The sequence below is a fragment of the Phaenicophaeus curvirostris genome, chromosome 12 (genome assembly GCF_032191515.1).
Source record: "Phaenicophaeus curvirostris isolate KB17595 chromosome 12, BPBGC_Pcur_1.0, whole genome shotgun sequence".
Classification (NCBI taxonomy): Eukaryota; Metazoa; Chordata; class Aves; order Cuculiformes; family Cuculidae; genus Phaenicophaeus; species Phaenicophaeus curvirostris.
The window spans coordinates 11,259,886-11,280,443 of NC_091403.1; the positions used below are offsets into that span (position 1 = coordinate 11,259,886).

General features: G+C 40.1%; 1 long non-coding RNA gene across 1 annotated transcript; it reads left to right on the plus strand.

The window, feature by feature from the left end:
• The first annotated feature begins 3,952 nt into the window (after nucleotides 1-3,952).
• LOC138725749 (uncharacterized) lies at nucleotides 3,953-13,388 on the plus strand. The gene is made up of 4 exons (XR_011338298.1): nucleotides 3,953-4,313; nucleotides 4,551-4,755; nucleotides 9,882-9,960; nucleotides 13,282-13,388. It is a non-coding gene; the product is annotated as an uncharacterized lncRNA (long non-coding RNA).
• Nucleotides 13,389-20,558: the final 7,170 nt, after the last annotated feature.

Genomic DNA, 20,558 nt, shown 5'->3' on the forward strand with positions numbered 1-20,558 from the left:
CGCTATTAGTATTTCCTTGAACTCAGCTCCTGAGGGCTAGCATATTTGCCCTCTCCCAAGGATATTTATAAGTTTATGTTTGTGGGTTTTCTCTGCGAATGGTCCATGCTGGTGCACTTTTATTCTTTGTAGTGTGTCATCTAGTTAGTTGCAAACTTTGGTTTACCTTGCATTGCACACAGAGATGGTCAGAGAAGTTTAAAAAACCTCGATGGCTCAGCTGTGTAAAGCAATAAAAAGTGTGCAGGTTAAAATGCTGGCCCTGTGTTTACAGGGCCAGCTACAGGATGCCTTCTCACATAGCTTTAAAGCTGCTGCCTCTCCAACATTGTCTTTAACCAGTTACAGAAAGAGAAATTCTAAAGGTAGTTTACCAATCTGACACAGAACTGGTTATTTGGGAAGCTTAAGGACTCAAACCAGAAAGTGTAGGCTGATCCATAGAATTGCTACCCCCCACATACCACCACCTGTATTACAAAAAAAGTGCCCTAAAGACTTTTTTTAAGCAAGTGGAATATACAGAGTTTGGTATTTGTTATGACTTAGATAAGAAAGGCTCTCAGCTCACTTTTCTAGTTTGAATTTGTGAACCTGATCTCCATTTTTATCCCTGTTGAATGAAATTGTGCTGTTATTATCTGTTTTTGAGGATATTTAAGAACTGATCTCTAAACTGATCACCCAGGATCTCAGATTTAAAGAAAAAACAGTGTAGGTGAGTTTGATGGTTCTGACATATAAAAGTCCAGCAAGTCCTCACATTCATTTTAAAGCAGAAAGTAAATGTTGGAGATGTTGACTGAGTAACTTTGCAGGCAAACTTGTATCTTCACTGAACCAGAAGGTATCTCTTATTCACACCAATATGGACACACCAGGAACCCTGTAAGAAACTACATTTAAGAGAAGGTTCCATTGAGCAAAACCAATGTGCACTTAGTTCAGATAAACCCTGGAGAGTCAACCAGTGAGACCTCAAAGTCCAGGGTAATTTGTGGTTTGATGTATCCCAGTCAAACTTTACCATTCTCTTCCTACAAATCAAATGGAAAAAAACCAGGCAAAATGGTCACGCGTTCAGAGATGGCTCTGGAGTAAGTGCATAGTCTGCTCCATAGTGTCTGGGTCTTGTCTGATTTCTGTTCATGTGCCATTCAAAAAGTGAGTGTAGGTTTTAATTTGATATTAAATCTGTGCGGAGGCATCTACATGCTTAAAGATAATGTAGGCATTATTCAAGTGTATTTAATTTTTAACGATATTGTGAATGAGTCATTTTCAAAATCCTTCCTTATAGATGTTCTGTTTGGATAATTGCCCTAACGAGCAGTAGAGTTAGGTGGCTAACTTGCTTCTCTCTTCAGTTAGTTGGCAAAATAATTCTTGCATCTAAAGCCTTACATGGTGCCTTTAACAGAGGTAGTGTATGAAGAAAAAGGAAAATACTGTGGAGGTGCACCTCAAAATTTCTCCAAATTTTTCTAGCAGCCGTGCAGAACAGAGGGTTTCCTAGTGGAAAACGTGTTGCCCTTCTGGGTAGGTAAAGGAGATCCTGGCAAGTTATTTTGCAAATGGGAATTTGACTTGAGCAGATGTCTGCTCTTTGATGACTGGAATCTTCCTTAATCTCACTATTTTCTTTTAGGCTTTGATCCATGCTATTATAACATTTTGAAATTTTCTGGTTTGAACCCATTAGTTTTCCTGGTATCTGACAGCTCTTCTCTTTCTAAACAAGAACAGAAAACTTCACACACTTGGAGAAACCAATGATATTGAAAATCTGCTGAAAGCAGGATGAGAGAGAGAGTGAGAAAGGAGGAGAGAGGATTAAGGAAAAACCCTGTTTTGAATCCATTCTTTTGTTTTAGGGCTAGTATAGCCTGTCTTTCGATGTATTAACAAGAAACAAAAAAAAAATGGAATAAAATAAAAGGATTGGAGATTAGAAGAGAATTGTCTCTAGCATTTTAACAAAGCTGACAATTGCTGTGCCAGTGTTGGCTACTCTCCCCCACGTCTCCCCCTTCTCTCCCCCTCGTTACACGATACTACTTGGGAACATGTTATCAAGGACTGAGAATCAGGCCAGTGGCTGCTGATGTTAAAAGGACATGACATGTGCACAAGGCAGGGCATAGGGGCTGGCTGCACATATTAAAGGCGAACACATCACAATCCGATTAGTAGAAATGGAGTGTGTGTGCTGGCTCTGGGAATTTTTTTTTTAAAAGTAATACTTCTGTGCTTTTTCTATTGATTGATTTATATTTGAAAGGAGTAATTCCCTTCTAGCTTTTCTCTCACTTCTCCTCTCTCCTTCTTTCCACCTTCAATTCCTTCATCCCTGCATTTTCACCTCTCCAGAGCTCCCAGGGAACAGGAGTTCAAAGACAATTGGAGTAGAAAAAAGAAAGATATTGCAAATGCAAAGAGCTCTCCAATCTCTTTTTGACCTATTCTGCACAGCAGACAATTTCTGCAAATCTAACATAAACTTGTAAATCTTCAATACTGGGAGCCTGGGACAGATAGAAGTGACACAAGATGTTTCATTAAAATTTAAGCTGACAAGCTAAATATGTGTATATAAAATTTTGCTAGCTAAGTTTTCTAAAGTTGTTTTAAGTATCTCATCTTCCTTAATATGTTATTCACCAGAGTTTTTATTATTTTACTAGAATGTGTCTCTTGCAGCTTTCTTTCAGTATTTCAGTAGGAATGGAGAAGGGAAACAGATTCTTAAGGGAAGGACAGATTTTAACATTATGATACTTGAAAAAAATACAATTTTCATTAGACTCAAAGGTGACATATGACTTCAGATCATCTTATTGAATGCAGAATAAAGCATATAGTTTGTATTCAGTATCTATAATGTATTCAAGTTCTGGTATAATGGGCAATACTGTGCTATTGGACTACAGTCTTCCTGTTTATCCAGCTCCTAGTCTAACTGAATAATTAAACAAGTGTAAATTTAAGCTTGTGTATAGTTCCATTGAGAATAGCAGAATTTCTTGTCTACCTGAAGTTACACTCAATGTAAGTAGTTTGTTGGTTGAGGCCCAAAATTTCAACTCAAGTAATTAGATTCAAATGTATCCTGACTCAGCACATCACTTAAAAGCCTGCTCAATTTTAAGCATGTGCTCAAATCCCACCATTCAGGATTCATTTTGGTAACATGTGTGGTCATGAGATTAGTCTAAGGGAAAGGTCAATCAGCAGAGAAATCAGACAGGCTTTTCTTTGCACTCAGGATGTAAATACATAGAATTTAGCTAGAGGAAAACAAAACCATGGGGGAAAGGAGAAGTTCAAATGAGGTAGGTGGACCTACATGGGCATTCTTTCTTCCTTCCTTCCTTCCCACAGCTTCCTCTGTTCCTATAATCTCAGCACAGATGTTTCCTTTTTAATCCCTGGCTCCAGCTGGCAGCAGCGCATCTCTGCTTTACCGTACTTAGTCGCAATTACTGCAGACATTAACTCTGCACATGCTTCGGAAATTGACTGCTTTTTCTTCCTTGGAAATGTTGCTTATCATCAGGTTTTTAACAGCCAGAAATAAAGGCCATTTGTGTACTGATGAATCCTATTGCCTTCAAGATTTGTAAGAGAGATAAAAGGCACAAGAAGCAGGCTTAAAACAATTTCTGGCATGGTGGAAAATTTGGATATTTAATTTACAATACCTGCATTTACCATTACAGAGAGACTTCATCATGTGATAGAAAAGGAATGGGAAAAATATCAAGCACATGCCACATTCACCTGTCTACTGTTTTCCAAACCAACCACATTTAATTCATTTATTTATTTTGCTTAGCAAAGCAGAGTCTTGTTATATCAAGATAATTTCATGGTATGTTTTCTTGCAGATGAACTTTCATTTACTAATGGAGAAAGATCTGATCAAAATGGCTGGAGTCAAGCCCATAAAAACTCCACTTGACTTTCAGATCCACTCTGTTCCTTACACCCAGGCATGAAATGGTCTCACCTCATGTTCATCTATTTGTGGTGTGATGCTGCTGAAATGCCATCAGAGACTGGTATGGCCCGGGAAAGATTCATACTGAGAAAAATATAGCCATGCCCTGGGCTTGACAAGAGTGAAGAGTCCTCTAGCTGCTGAATTCAGAATTCTTAGTTTACCTCAGTTGTCCTGGTAATGTATTTTTTCCATAGCCACATCCAGGAACTCTCCATTGGATGCATAAGCAACCTGAACCTGCCACGCTCCCATGGCAGATGGGCATGATGGGTAAAGAAATAGTGAAGAATCAGGAGACCCTACACATCAGGTATCACAGTTTATTTGCTTTGATAAAAGCTCTTAAATAATCTAAATATACTGTATGAAATATCTTTAAAATGATCCAGAAATATTTCAGTGGATCTGGACTCTAGCTTTTTCTGCATGGTACTCGTGGATTAAGATTTTCTATTTTTGATTCTTGAGAGCAAATTGATTTTGTGCACTAAAATCTGTTAATGAAGTTACTGTGTATTTCTCACCTTGCCCTACTCATTCGTCATAGCTCTTGATGAAAATACTACATTGCCATTGCTTTCCACTCAATTCTTGTGAAGGAGGCAAGCAGATAGTACATCCAGCATTTCAAATGGTTGCTAATATGATGTGTACAGCTTCAGACATTTATGTGAGCACCCAGAATAAAGGGATAAAGCTGGCAACAACCTGAGGTCATCTTGTCTATAAACCACCGAACAACTTCCCTTCAGGTAAGGAGCTGGAAACCTGTGCTTATCTCTACCGGTTAGTGTTCCTAAGTGAGCAGACCATTGCAGATTAGATAGATGTGCGGTTATGGACATGAAAATCTTTTAAAGGCCCCGGAAAGCTTTCAGGATGGATTCATACTACCTCTCAGTCAATAAGAAACACAGGATTTGTTTGACAATGACAGTTCTAGGACTAAAATGAGAAAGTTCAGACGAATTATAACAACTCTGTAAGCTCCTATGGAAAACTTGCATAGGCATGTGTACGGTTTTCACAGGAGTGACCCATAAAACCTAGAATATTATATAAAAGGAGAGGTTTATTACAGTATTGTTACAATCCATTGAAAGGGGACAATTAATATCTCAGCTTCCTACTACTGTTGTATTGATTCACTGATGGGGAACAAGAAAGGAGAGTGAGAAGCAGAAAACAAAACTGAAAGTGCTTGAGGACAATTCAGCTCTGAAACTGTCTTTGTTAAACACAAGGAAAGTGTGAAACGAGCCCTCTTTGAAACTTTTTCAGTAAAAGCTATTATGAAAGCTTTCAATAATTTTCAAATAATTTTTGTCCAGCTCTGGCTCTTCTTGCACTCTTGTAGTCAGGATGAAATGCTTATGTAGACATTACTGAAATTAGCTATCAGCAAATTAAAGAGAAGAGTACGTGCAGCTTGTCTATTGCAGAGAGACTAACTATGCAAAATCCACTACATAGGAAGAGCAAGAAGAAAAAAGAAAGTTACTGATTTTATTAGATGTGGGATTTTTTTTCTCTTATTTCTTATAGCATGCCCAAGAATGCCACAAGTAGTTTGATATCTATAAGGAAAAAAGAAATGTTTAGGGGCTTTTGCACTAGGGATTGTTTTACAGGAAAAACTAAGATTTTTTTTTAAAAAAATAACACAGACAGACAGCAAATATGAAGAAAAACCCCAATACAAACCAAAATCCTGCAGGCATGAGAACTCACCGAGGCGAATTAAGGTGGAGCTGCTGTGAAGCCAGATTAAAAAAAGTTTTCTGCATTGTAATATTTAACATTTGAAACCAGTTCCAAGTGACTTAGAAAATAGTTGGGGTTGTGAGAATGAACATCAGTTAAAAAAAATGTAGTAGTAGTAGTCACATTCCTGGAAGGATGAAGGCACTTCAAAGTAATCTCTCTGTACCATCCCAATTATTTTGCTTTAAACTGTAGCAATGATCATTAAAAAAAGTTATTTTTTTCTGTAAAGAAGAGCTTTTGCAAATTTGTCAGCTTTAGCTTTTACTAGTTGATCTGTTTTAGCTGGTAGTTGAAAATGTTTAAAAGGAACTAATTTGCACTTACAGGAACCAATAATGCATTTATTTAGTTTTTCAATGAATCCACTGCTTGTTATACAATACATTTCTGGCATCTAAAGTCATCAAGGAAAAGGGACTCAGCCTCTATGTGCAGCTAGCTAGACTCAAAAGTGTTCCCCATCCTTTTTGAACTAATTTCCAGATTTTCACAAGCCTGTTGAGTCTCACTGCCTGAGCATGTTGACTGATGCCATGTAGAGTTTGGAGCAGAGATCAAGCGTATGCTCTTGACATGCCTTCTCTCTAATAAGAGTTGGCTACTGTGGCAGAGTTGAATGAGAATTCAATTATGATGAAAGTTAATAGGATTTATGTTTATCACTGAGCTGCTGGGAAGCGGATGAACCTTTGAGCTCACTTTGGCTCCCAAGCTACGCCAACTTGTCCTCAATGGTCTTACCACCTTTCCTAGTCTTTCCTTAGACCTCTTTGCAAACAGCATGGCTGCATCTGTATCAATAAGAAATGCAGCACCTTACCAGCTACTCCACGGAGAGAAGTATTTGATGCTGTGGGCCTGATTTCTACGCCATAGATTTCTGGAGGAGGACTTGCTGTTGACTTCCTGTACTATGGACCCAGAAAACGCCTTTCCGTTAACAGTTTGGGTGCACATTTTGTTATTTGTATCTGGCTGTGTGTAATGCACACCACAATCCAGATTGTGGGGGTGATTGGGAGATAAAATCACATCTCTAATCCAAACACAGACAGAAATATAGACACAGCCTACATTTCCCTCTTGCCAGCTGCCTTATGAGGAAGAGGAGCTGGCTCAGAGAAATGATCCTCCCTAAATTAGAAAGACTGGTGTAAGCAGCAGGGGAAATTAAGAATAGAGGCTTTTTTCCCCTTTCTGTTTTTGACACATACAAGAAGGCAAAAAGTTCTTTGTATCAACAGCTTATTTCACATGATTATCACATTATTTATGTAGGCAGCTCTGGATGTTGCCTGTCTGAGAGGTTACGTGGTTTGTTTTTGTTCCCTGACTAAATTGACTTGATGTTGAGATTTACAGTTTTTGAACTGATATTCTTGTTATGAGTTTAAGCTGGCTTCCCACAAAAACTCCTGAATAAGTGATACAAGTTGTCTATTTCCCTGGGAAAACGTATGTCTTAAAATATTTGCAAACCCCAAATTTGTATTAAGATTCAAATCTGAATTGACATTGCCTGCACAATGTTTGTCCATCTCCATTGTATTTATAGGCATAGGTTATGTTTTTAGCAAGTTGACATCCAATATTTTTTCTATAGTTCACTCCAAAAGTAACAAAAAAAGTCCCAGATTGCAAATTCAAATGGAGATTTTCCAAATGCCTATATTACAAGTTCCCATTCACCATTTGAAAATTGATCTGTGTACTTTTTGTCCTTATACTATCAATAACCACTCATGATAATAAATTTAGTAAACATTTTTCATAGAGTTAGACTCATCAGTCCCATGTTATCACTAAGTGGAGTTTGAAAGAAAGCAAAGGCAGAGTCAAGAGACACACAGCAAAGTATTTGTCCCAGAGGAATGGGCAAGATGTGCCAATGTCTCTTCTCGCCTTCTAAGAGAATGTTAGCAGAAAATAACTATTTCAGCTAAATGAAGCAGGACAAAACCACAAAAAGGAAATGATGGCTCTAAAATAAAGGAGTATAGCAGCCAGCAAACCAGCTTCAGAACCATTTGGAATAAGGCTCCCCCCTCGGCACAAAATAATCCTATCCCCTCACTTAAAACTGTAGAGAGGAAAGAAAAGAGAGAGAAAACAGGAAAAGGGGAAAAATAAAAAGACAAGGAAAAGCCTTATAGGTCAGCTAGTCCAACCTTTGCTGATCCAGGCATGCTACTGACAATATTTTCACATCCATGAAAGCTTTGTCCAGGATACTTTAACTCCATCACTCAGGCTTCCATCTGCTCTCAGGAGGGATCATTCCATTTATTTGTTATGAGTTGGCTATATGGATTCTTTTAAGTTTTATTTTTGTTTTCATTGACAAACCAAGCAATAAAGATTGGGTCGCCAGGCCCAAACTTCTCTACAGCACAGATTATTTGGTTTGTTTGTTTTATTTTTCTGAGAATGAGGAAAAAGCTTTCAAAATAGAGTATCACCTCTTCCTTGCTGCTCACCATCACGAAATCCTGACTACAGAAGCGTCTCATTCATCCCCTGAAATGTAATCCCTTGAGAGCTCAGAAATACTCCATAACCTGAAAACACTCTTTGTTTTGAAGGATAAGAAATAATGGACTGTTTCCACAGTAAGTAAAATGCAGGGTTTTGTCTTGAATTAGTGTCAGCTTTTACTAGGACATGGGGCTTATGTGTATTTCTGAAGTAGACATGTGTTATGATCCTGCGTGTGTTCTCTGCCACATTAGCTGTGTTACTAAGCGGAGCCTTTCTGTCTAGGGGTCCACTTTCTAGCAGAAAGCAGTTTTGAGCCTGATTCTGATTTAATTTACACCACTGGTCTAAATCAGACAGTTGCTCTCAGCAGGATGATTGATGCCTGCATGAAGCAAAGGTGCATGACACTGACCTCATGCACTTTGCATTTCAGGAAGGAATCAGATTTTGCTTCCCAACTCTCACCTTTGGTTGTAGGTGAGCCATATCTAGCGTTGTGAAGGGAAACAGTAGGAAGGTGGCTATATGGGGGGCAAAATGCAGTTACATTGTACTCTGCCTGTGAATTTGCAGGCTGCTGTGCTAGGCATCCAGCTCTGTACTAACAGGAGTGCTAATATGATATATTAAATGTCACACCAGCATCGCTGGGTATGCATATCTCTCCTGTTGTACTGCCTGTTTATGCTTATTCAGCTCTTTGAATAATTTAACACATTTCATACTCCAAATTACCCATAACAGTTTGACGGGGCTGCTGGCAGTTTACTTGAAACACTCAGTGTTAGGTCAAAGTGGGGCCCAAGCATCTGCTAAATAGAAGGACATTTCATACTTAGCAAAGCATAATTAGATGTATTCCTGCACGCTTTCCTTTTTGAAAAAAAAGGTAAATCTCTGCTAATCCCAATGCTATCATAGAAATAATAGACTGTACTCAACACTGCTATGTACATCCCTACCCCAGGAATTATTTGGGTTGAAGAAGAATGACTGTGGAGGCCAGGAATTGTGGAGGACAGATAAAACTGAGCAAGATGACACCACTGTATCAGCATGTCCTTCATGCAGCTGCAGAGCAGAGGTACTGATTGCCTTAGTATAGTTAGACCAGAATTTTGGATGTGGGAAATTTCACTAGCAGCAGTGCAATAATCTCCATATATTTACCTGAGACTTATCTTGGGACAACTATCCACAAGTCCTTAAAATGCCAAATGACTTGGGGAGGGAAGAGAAACTTCATGTTGTTGTCCCTGGTCCAGAGGGGATATTAACATTTTCAGGCAGTAATTTTAACATCACCAGGGAAGGAAAGACTCGGTCTTTGTGTTTGCCTGAACATGGAGCTGGCCACATGTGGCCAAACCCACACAACGGCACTAGATGGTTCCATGGGCCAGCACCTGCCTCCCAACTTGTCTGGAGATAGGATGAAGCTGACAGATGTCTCAGTGAGTGCCTGGACTGAGCACACAGTGGTCTGCACGTATCCACCCCCTTCACTGCAAGATCCAGTGACACAGGAGGTGCCCATTTCAGACTGACATTGGAAATTCTCAAGCTTCACCTTTCTCTACCATTAATTAGCTCAGGTCCTTGCTCTAAGAACATTTCTGCTGGGTGGCTGTAGAAGAGAAGTGGGAATGAAGAAAAAAGGGTCATTGTCCTTGGCTGGACAGCTGGATCTGGGCACCCTGCTCAGGATTAATGTGAGTGGTGGTCCATAAAGATCTGCTGTTGTTTGGGTTAAATTAGGAAGGAGACTGAGTTGAGAGAGACAAAGTACCCGACACTTTGTAAATGTGCCTATCTGGAATTAGGGTGGGTTTAACCACTAGGACATTCATCTCTTTGTCTTTTTATTGTAAGGAAGATGCAACATGAGCATTGATTTCACAGTAGTGCCTGTTTGCCCCCGAACTTAGTGGGGTGTGGCTGTGTGATGGTCCACACTGGAACATTCACTTCTGCAATACAGGTAGTCCAGTAAAAAGTCAGTGGACTTGTTATGGTGCTGATGAAATTACTTTTGGGGTGTAGCTGGCAGAAGGGTCAAAACTGCTGACTGCTGGATGCATGTGGCTCTGAGCCACTCATGATGTTGTGGGCTGGGAGGAGGACGAATCTCCTCCAGGGCCACCCAATCCTACATCAGCACCTCTCCACGCTCCTCTGCTAATGCAGAAACTGGAGAAAGGGAAGGGCAGCAAAAAGGTGAGTGTTTTCAATTAAGACTTAAAAATCTCAGCCATCACAGTGCATCAGGTGGTAGGAATCTCCCCAGTCCAGCAGCTTGCCCAGGGCCTCACAAAGTGATGATGCAGGGCACAGTCAGCAGAGATATTCGTAAAGTGACAGCAGGGCTCTGATTGAGAGAACCTCCCAAGTCCAAAGCACCACTTTGCTCTGGAGGATATGCTGAAAATCTTCCTCAGGGATTTGCACATCCTTACAACAACTGAGGGTCTGTAATGAAATGTTTGCTTATCATCCATTTAACCCACCTCGAAGCAGTCTGAGCCTGCATTGTAACCTCAGGTCAAAACTATTTTGGATAGCTGAAACTCATGATAAACACATGCTTTTGAAGGTTAGAAAGCCATCAGCGGGAGACATCAGATTCACTTCTTTATTATTAGAAGGGGAGAAAAATCCAGGAGTGTTCAGAGCAGCAAGTTTTGTATAGAACATGAAAAGCAGATGGGAGGAGGTGGCAGAAGGAAGGAGGAATCTTTTTTGCTACCAAGCAACATTGCTTCTGCAGCAAATCCTTTTTCCTTGCAATTTAAGATTATACTTGAAATAAGGAACCAGCTGCACCCCGGGGGGAGCAGAGGGCAGTCTGTCCTTTCGGGTGCTTGATTGGCTCTTTCGTGTATACCTGATAATTACTAGGGAGCTGGAAGGAATCCAGTTGTTCTACTTAAACATGCACTGAGCAGCTTTGTATTCATGGCAGCCCTATTTGGTCTAAGATCTCTGAAAGAGGGAAATATTGTCACAGAGCACAAGTCTTTACTAACAGCAGGTTATAAACTTCACTATAACTGGACCTCCTAAAGGTCTATGCCTACCTTGGGGCTTTCAGCTGTATTAAGCATCTAGATTAAGGTATTTCACTTAGAAAATAAGCCTTTATTTCTCAGCTCCACATAAAAATCCTACTAGCTCTCTGTCATGTGGGAGGGCTCCCAAAGCATAGATTTAAGTGCAGTATCACTGGCATGGCTTTTAACATCATCAGAGTCTGGGGCTGATGAGTAGAAATGGGGGGAGATGGGAGGAATTTCTTTGCATGTGTCAGCTTTGAGCTAGTGCTGATTGTTTGGGTATTGCACGGGGAAACCAGAAACACTTTAATTACTTTTTAATAGAAATCTTGATAGACATGTACACGTGTATCTGTATAAATATGCATAGGCATGCAAAAATCAAAATCTTCCCTCAAAATAACAGTCCTGTACATTTGTCTTTAAACAGTTTTCTGTATGGAGGTCTATGCTGTAGCTTTTCCCCTTGTCCATATATTATGCCTAATCCAAGAAACATTGCACCACTGCAGAACTTCTGTCTCAGCATAACATTCCTGTTGCAGAAGGTTTTCTGCCACAGCATCCACCTACAGGTGTGATTAGAAAAGCAACCATAAAGGAAGACTCCTCTATGGGGAGGACACCACATTTACTCTCTTCACACTATCTCCATGCTAAGTGGGCTTAGTTTCTAAGTTAAAGGATGCTGTTTTTTTCTCTTTTCCCCTAATGGTCAGAGATGGCAAACTATCTCTGGGATCTGTGTATTCAGCTTTGTTCTTTCTCTCTCCCCTGCTGTTGCCAGTAATTAAAACTAAGCAAAAAAACTGAACATGCTATTTTTTGAATAGATATTTGAAATTTAAAGTGGAAAAAAAAAAGTTGTGAAACTTGTCAGATCAATGATTTGACACATATTATTTAGCTGGCTCTAAATATTCTGGAGTGAGAACTTAGTTAACAACTTGTTAACAAAGCGTAATTCAGAATAAAACCCAGTTCTCTTTTTGCTAGCCACATTTGCAGTATGGGACTGGTTCTAATAACTTTGTCTCACAAATACCACTGTGCTTCCTACTGCAGTTTTAAGGAGGTTTTGCTGCTGTAATGCACAAAACTAGAATGGAAACAAAAGACAGACATAGGATCCACCAAAGCTTGGTGCTCAAGATACTGCTGAAGACCTTGATGCAAGTAGCTTGTCCAAGGCACATGTAGCATATAGGTAGTGGGGAACTCAAGTCAGAGCTCTTGATCAGTGCTTAAAAGGTGGGTTCATCCTGCTAACGAAGCACTTGAGAATGAATGACATGCAAGAAGCAAGTTCTTTGAGGAGGAAAAAAAAAGGTCATTTCACTCATGCCTACACTGTAGTCTGCTGTCTCAAAATTACATCCCCTAAAGTACATCCCTTGTATCCTCACACTTGCTAACAATGGATTTTTCTGCATGAAATGAAAGGGCAAGCATATCCTACTACCAATTTTGACTCTGTAGAGTGATGTAGCATATAATCTCTATTATTTTTCCTGTTATACGTTAGTGACTGTTCCTAGGTAATGCCTTTTCCACTAATTAATAGTAAGCTAATGTGAAGGCTTTCAGAATGTTTTATTATATAATTAAGCCTTTGGTGGTGCAGACTTCTGCTTTACACAAGTCTCATGTCTTTTTCATGTGGGCAAAGAAAGTTGTTATGGCATTACACATGGGGGCACAAAAAGCACCACTGAAGCCAATGCAATTTTTTGGTAGCACTACTGTGTTCAACTTGCTTTTATTATTTGTTATATGGAGCGATCAGCCACCCATCATGGTAGCATCTAGCTACACTATGTTGTTTAGATAGAAAACATGACAAATACGTGGAACATATGACCCATTGGAAGTATCACTAGATCCCAAATCTCTCTCTGGACTCCATACTCCATTAAACGAATGTGGCCCCTTTGTTCTGACATCTGGACACTTAGTCTGACTCTGACCTTTGCTTCCCAGGGACAGCACTGAGATACAGAGGAGCTACTTCAAGATGACATGACTGGCTAGACTGGAAGTGAGAAGAGAGATTTTTCCCAAGATCTACAGACATGTGAACCTCAAGGTACTGTTAATTTTCTTTAAAGAGTGGGAGAAAAAAAAGGGTGAAGGACATTACAGTGGGAAGATGTAAAAAAAACCTGAGCAAAATAAAAACAAATGTTAGAGTTTGTATTTTGTCAGATTTCACACTAAATTTCAGGATTGGTAGTTTATATTGGAGGGGGAATACCTGGCATCAAAATATACAGGACTGTGATGCATAAAGCAGCTCTGATGTAAGTTTACTTAGCATCGAGGATGCCTAGCAAAAAAGCAAGAAAAAAATTTACAAGGCAGCTTTGATCAGTCCTGGAGCTGCGTGTGAAAGTCTAGCTTAGTTCTAAGACTGGCAGGGTAAGTGAAAGAAGAGCCTTTGTAATTTTTGTCTTACAATTATGCCACTCAGTTCTGTAGCCTTCATTCTCCCCATGCAATTTGTAAGAGACAACAAGTCATTCAAAGTACTTCTGTTTACAGAGAGTCTCAGTAATACAACACCACGGTCGGGCAGATTCCATGAACTGTAGACCCCGTGTTGACAGATGGGGTTTGTGACTGATTATTTGATGGGCGCCATGGGTGAGGTTATAGGGGAATAGCGGGAGAAGAACAGGGCACTGGGTTTTTTGAGCTCAGAGGTCATGTCGGTTACCAGTGAGAACAGCTTTCAGTGTTTTTCTATTGCATTGTTTTCTTGGTACTGGTGATGAAGTTTTAATTGGGGAAAGGCAAGGATGATTCTGCTCTCATCCTACACAGTTATACAGATGATGCTGCTACCAACAGCCTGGGACAAGATTTCAGGAGTTGTTTGCTTTCCACCAGGCATGAACCAGCAGAAAGGGAAAAAGTGTCTGTTGCTGTATGCATGTGGAGTATCTCCTATAGATAACACTGATGTGGTGAGCAAAGCCAAAACAATATATCTGAAGATATAAATGCCTTGCATGGAATAGATGTAGCATAGACAGCAGTGCAAGTCCCCTACACATCAATAATACAGTTTAACCTAATCCAATCTATTTCTATGGCTTGGTAAGTTTTAGGACTCTCTGCTGGAGCCATCTACTATCAAGATGGTGATTAAACACAAACATTTCTATTCTGTAATTAAAAAAGTACAGAAAACAACTCACAAGCTAAAAAAAACACTAAAACCTCTGTGGTCTATTGCATGAAAGCTACTCAATAGCTATTAGCTAATATCAGATACCTTCTTGCTATGCAGGCTTCCCATTAATGCGAAGTGTACTTTGGGTATTCGAATGCAAACAATTATTTATTAGGTGCCTCAAAGCATTCAGAATCCCATTCATAGGATCCCTTGTGTTTGAGGGCTGTAAAAACAAAGAACAAAAGAAGAGTCCCGAACTAACACACTCGCAAAGTAACTACAAGGCAATTGGCAACAGATGAATACCGACAGAGTAGTATGCTGGGAATGATTATAGCAGAACTGTCAGCTTGAAAGGCAGTGCTCATAAAATACCTTTAATCTAGCCACTGGTGATGATTATTTTTCTGGGCAATCAACTTCCCTCTCCCCTCCGCCCCGTATCTTACAAGATGTAGCAAGCATGAATTCAAAGGTGCTGTGCTCTTCCAAGAGACTAACCTCCATTCTCATCTTTATCAGGTGAGAGACAGAGATTTTCTGAACTGTTAAATGTCAGACCGAAGCAAGGGATAGATCCCCAGGATCCTGGCCCTGGGTTTCTCACCCTGAAGCAGAAGACAACGCTGTCATTCAGAACAGCAAGTTCCCATTCACAGTTATTTGTCATGTTAATTACTAAAGACAAAATTCTCCTTCATCTCAGTCATGCAGGTCAAAGCAGAGAAGTTTAGCACTTCACAACATCAAACTTAGCTTTCATCTACTTGCAGGATGTTATTCTGAAATTCCTTTTAATCAATTAGGAAAAAAAAGAGAGGAAGACAATTTGAATGTTTGCAAATTTTTGGGGTGGTTATAACTTTGTTAACATCAAGGGAAAAGGATTGTCTCTAGTCATTAGGCATTGGCTGGATGTGTCCTAAAAATGCATCCTCACCTAAGCAGGTAAAGCATGAAGAGCCACGAATAAGTATTGACCCTCGCTTCCCTCCATAGTCATGCAGGATCCTCATCACATCATTCTTGCTTCATTAATTTAAATCAACGTTTTTAGCTCTATTAGATCCCTGTGTACTGTACTATAGGAAATACCTCTGGCTCAAACCCCAACATTTTTCACAGAAAGTAGATGCATATCATGACTGTATTTCACTGCACAGTGTAACTGCCCTCTCCCACATTATTTGTAATCCGTGTCGTGCTCACGCCAACATTCCAGCAGTCTTTGGCATTTCACGAATGCCGTATTTATCACAGAAGTTCATACAAAGTTGCAAACCCTAACAAGGCTTATCAGCTTTTACAAACCATCTCTGTCCATTGGAGTGTGACATGCTGAGCATAATTCCACTCACTGTGCAGTCATCAGATGTGAAGGAGAAAAGGGGGGTGGGTTTCAAAGCAACATTTCGTATCGCTTTAAATGAATCATGAAATCAAATGTCCTTGTAGCCTCTAAGTTCCTGCAGGTGAGATGTAACGTGCAAGCAGGGCACTTAGAGCAGTCTCTCAGTCAAATAGAATCTTCTCATTGTTATTTATGTGGTAATTATGCCCTGAAAAAGAGCAGTGCAGTGGCTGTGCAAAGGGAGAGGGACTCAGAGCTCAGTTCCAGCAGTTGCACTGGGTGGCTGGGGGCAGATCAGGTCAGTCAGCCTCGGTTTACCTACTGTCAAGACAGAAATCATCATAGTTATGGATTAGTTTCAGAAACATATCAGAAATTGTAATTAAATACACAAGCATATAAAACTTCACTGCTAAAGTTTAAAAAGATTTAGAGGACATGAATATAATGGATGATATTAATATGAAGAACCTGGTGACCTGCTTTTCTGCCAGTCCAGCTCTATATCTAGGGCAAGAGTAGAGACAAGAAAACTTAAAAAGGGGCTTGTGGTACCTGTGTTTTTTAGCATGTCTAAATGCCCCTGGGTATATAACACCCCATCACCACCCTTTTCTGCTCATCAGGCACAAATGTGACACACTGATGTGGGTGGAATTTGATTGAGAAATGAGTTACTGCTTGTATTGTCATCACATAGCTCTCTAAAAGCAGGAATTCAGTCTGAAAAAATCAGGATGTTAAAAATGAATGCTATTTTTTTTCCATTTCTGATGTGGATTTTGGTTCTTCGGTCTGTGTTCATGTCACTTGCATGAGGTGGTGTTGGGATTTTTGATATGACTGGAAGTCAGAAACATGTCTTTTATAATAAGACCACACAAATGCTTGTTCCCTCTCATTTAATTCCATGATATCAGGAGTCATACTGATAAGTTTAGTGTCTTGAGGTAATTCTTTAATTATTGTGTAGGCTTTCATAGTTCCATTGACTTCAGCTGAGATGTTAAATGTACCCCAACTGCAGGTACATCCCCTAATATCAGAAGTCTAAAAGAATAAGAAGAACCAAAGTTTGTATACAGAGCAGAACAGTGTATCCCCTGTCAGGTAAAGATTTGTAATGGCTGAAGAATGGGCTGGAAGATCTTACAGAGTTATGAAATTTAAAAAGCACGTTCATTAATTTTGGATGTTCCTAACCCTAAAAACTACCGAAGTCCAGTGCTTAGGTAGCACTTACTTGTTATACTCACTCTGGCCACAGCAGCCTGTGCCACTGTGCCTTGCCAAGGGAGTCCAGCTGAAGAACACTCCAACAACTAAAGCAGATACAGTCACACCTACAGGCAATGTTTTCTTTGCCTGTCTTTTACCATAGACTGACTGTTTGCATAGTAGCAGCTTGAACTGCTTCAATAAATGTTGTTCATGAAGAAGGAATGCTTATTTCTTTCTCCCCTCCTGCCCCTGGATCCTTTTTGGTGAGGCTTTTTGCAGCTAATGAAATCCAAGGCATAGGCATAGTGACTTTGAGCACAGAAGCAAGTTCATGGCCTCCTTGCATGACTGACTCATGCACTAGACTTGGTCAGGTCATTTGGGTGGTTTTGTTCTCTATTTCTTAGTCTTTAAAAGTGTACATTTGTTTTTCCTCACAATTCTGACATTGTAACATCTTTCTGGGTTAAGCAGCAATCTGTATCATTTCAGATATCCTATCCTGTACAAAAACATCCACCCACATCTCATACTCTGAAAAAAACACAGTAGCCCAAACTCCAAATTTAGATTGAAAAATGTAGATTTGTATAGGCAAGGGAACACGGTTTTCAAATGTGAGTCAATAGACTTATTCTCTCAAAATAGTTTGGATTATCAGGAATTCTTAGTCTTTATGTTTACAACATCGTGTCCAACTGGGAGCTCCTGGATATGCTGGACTACCAAGCAACCAGAACTGAGATTCACACTTCAGTAGTATTTTTGTTTTGCCAAGGGAGAGGGTGGTTTCATTGCAGATGTCAGGTAGCTGCAGGCTGATGCCCCTCTTGATCCATGCATGCATGCTCATACATTCTCCCTGCCCTCAATGCACAGCTGGTTCTCACCTTACTTCTGCTGCTGTCTCCTTGCTGCTCACCTCCAGCAGCTGAGGAAAAGGAGGAAGCACGAATAGAGAAAATGGTCTTTCTACTGCATTTTAGCCTGGCTGTACGAACATTTCCAGCAGCTAAAACCAGCAGCTACTAAGAGATTCCTGCTCTAGACCTGTAACCCTGAACTGGAAAGAGCTCTGTTCAGATGCAGTTGTCAGCAAATCCTTCTGTGATCTTGTTAATTCCCTCTCCCTTCCCACCTCATCCCTGCCAAAACTGGAAAGCAATGGCCAGAGCAGCTTTACACCAAAAATATTCAATTCCTTCTTTTTTTTTTTTTTTAAAATATTTTTGAGGGACCTGCAAGGAGGGAAAGAGTTAAAAAAAAAAGTAAATAAAAGCAAGTTTTGCTGCATTTTGGGAGGAAATGAACTTGTGTATTTTGAAATGTTCCTACAAGGCTCAGATTTTACAGTGCGATGAATCACTTACTGAAGATATCTGTTTTTTCTGCTCTGACTACACGAGGCGGCCAGACACCTTCTGTAGGCACCGTGCAAGAGCCCGGGCGTGTAGGCAGGCTGAATCCAGCCCTGCCACCAGGCAGCTAGTGCCACTTCCCAAACGGATGGTATTACCATTTCGTCAATTCTCACTGAGGACAGGACCACACCGTCTTTGGCAGGACACCCAAGGTCTCTGTGCCAGCATGCCATGCTTGGACTGTCTTAGGACTGTGTGATGCTGTTCTTATGCTGCCCGAGTCAGTCTCTCCCAAGAATGTATTGGTCCAGAACTCTCCTAATGTGACTAAGAGCTGTTTGAACAGTAGGGGTTGCCGCAGCCCTGTTTGGCTACAACTTCATATTCCCTCAGCCTGCCTATGGAAGACCAGGAGGACACACACTAAAGATTATTCCCCAGGTTAGGTGTAGCTACAGCATGGCAGATATATATTACTCTCATTTCCCTAAGCACCTACATCCTGAGCTACCACTCCCTTGATCTTCTTGTCATCAGATCCTCTGCTTTTCTGCCAGTGGGCTGATGGTAACACTGGAGGACACTTGACATTTCTTGGAATTTGGACCTTCATGGCTCACTATGAGGAGCTGCTTATGGAGCTGAAGGTCCTTCACTGAGAAAGCCTTGACTCTGGGTCCATAAATAAGTCACCCTCCATCCAGCTTGTTTACACCTGTGCGATCTCAAGTACAGACAGAGGGAGGCTGTCAGCCTGGGCACTCCAGCACATCTTCACCGTCACAGAGAAGCACATAAGGAAAAGCAGTCTGTAAGATAGCGAAGGACATATAACATACTTTTATTTTGTACAGCAGTCTTGATATTTTGTATGTACTTATTGCTCTGAGTTTGTATCCCTTTCCCACCTGTACTTACACTGTCTTTTTTCTGTGGCTTGTTATTATTTCTATTGAGCAATCTTCACCCGAACTGGGAGATCTTGCAGTGACTCACTTACTTGAACATTATTGCCTAGTACTTTACACAAGACAGATTGGATATGAATGAGATCTCTTGTCCTCATGAGCATTATATTTATTTCACAAGACATTTTCTTCAGAACTCTCCCTGCAATAAATTATGTGGTATATTTATTTTTCTTCTACTGTGCTATAGCTCTGTGCTTTTCTTTTTGTTGTTTCTCATTTTTCAGACACCACTTCTTCCACGATCTGTTGTTGTTATTTTCTGCTTTTTTTCTTCTCACAATCTCTGAGCTATATCCTTGGGATTCTTTCCCTTGCGCATTTTTTAGTACAGTGCATGTATTTGATGTAGTCAAAATGTGAGCTTGAGATAAGTATTTAAAGTAACAAAACGATTTCCCTCTTTTATCTTTCAGATATTGTGTAATGACTGGGAAAAAAAAAGAAAGAAAAAAAAATAAAAGCAGGTAAAACATTTTAAATGAAGTATAGAACTGTAAGGAATACGTTCATGTGTACCATTTTCTGTTCTTCATAATGTCTAAGTGAAAGGCTTTGGAGGTATTTTACTTCTGAAGACTCTCGTTCCTGGATTTCAGCAACTGCCTTTGGGAAGAGACTGCAAAAATGCTGAAACCCCTGTGTAATCAAAGGGAAGGCTAGTATATTTAAGGCGTATGACACTGAAATCGGCCTTGAAGAAAGCATATTTCTGTGGTATTTATAGAAGCCCCATCACAGGACTATACCTCATTGTCAATGTATTAGTCAAATCATCATTAAGTTCCCTTGCTTCTCAACCTTCCTGCTTGATCTGTCATCCCCTCTCAACTTTTTACTCCTCCATTGCTTGTTGGAGGTGTGCTAGAAGTCTGGATTTAGCTCTGTTGTGGCTATTCTGTGCAGGAGTCCTGGAGGAAAAGGTAGTTTGAACTGGACTTTGAATATTTGTGCTTAGTCCTCTTTCTATTCTTTCAGTAACTTGACTATTCAAACAGAAAACCCTGGATAGTCACGGCTCAGGGCAGACAGCTTCTTCAAAGGGAGGTCTAACCTATTTACAGCAGAAACGTTTTTTACTGAAGTAGCATCTCTGGTTGACAAAATGGATAGGTTATGAAGGGTTTTGTCTCACATATGTTGTATAAAATCAGAGTTTACTTTCTGATGATAATAAT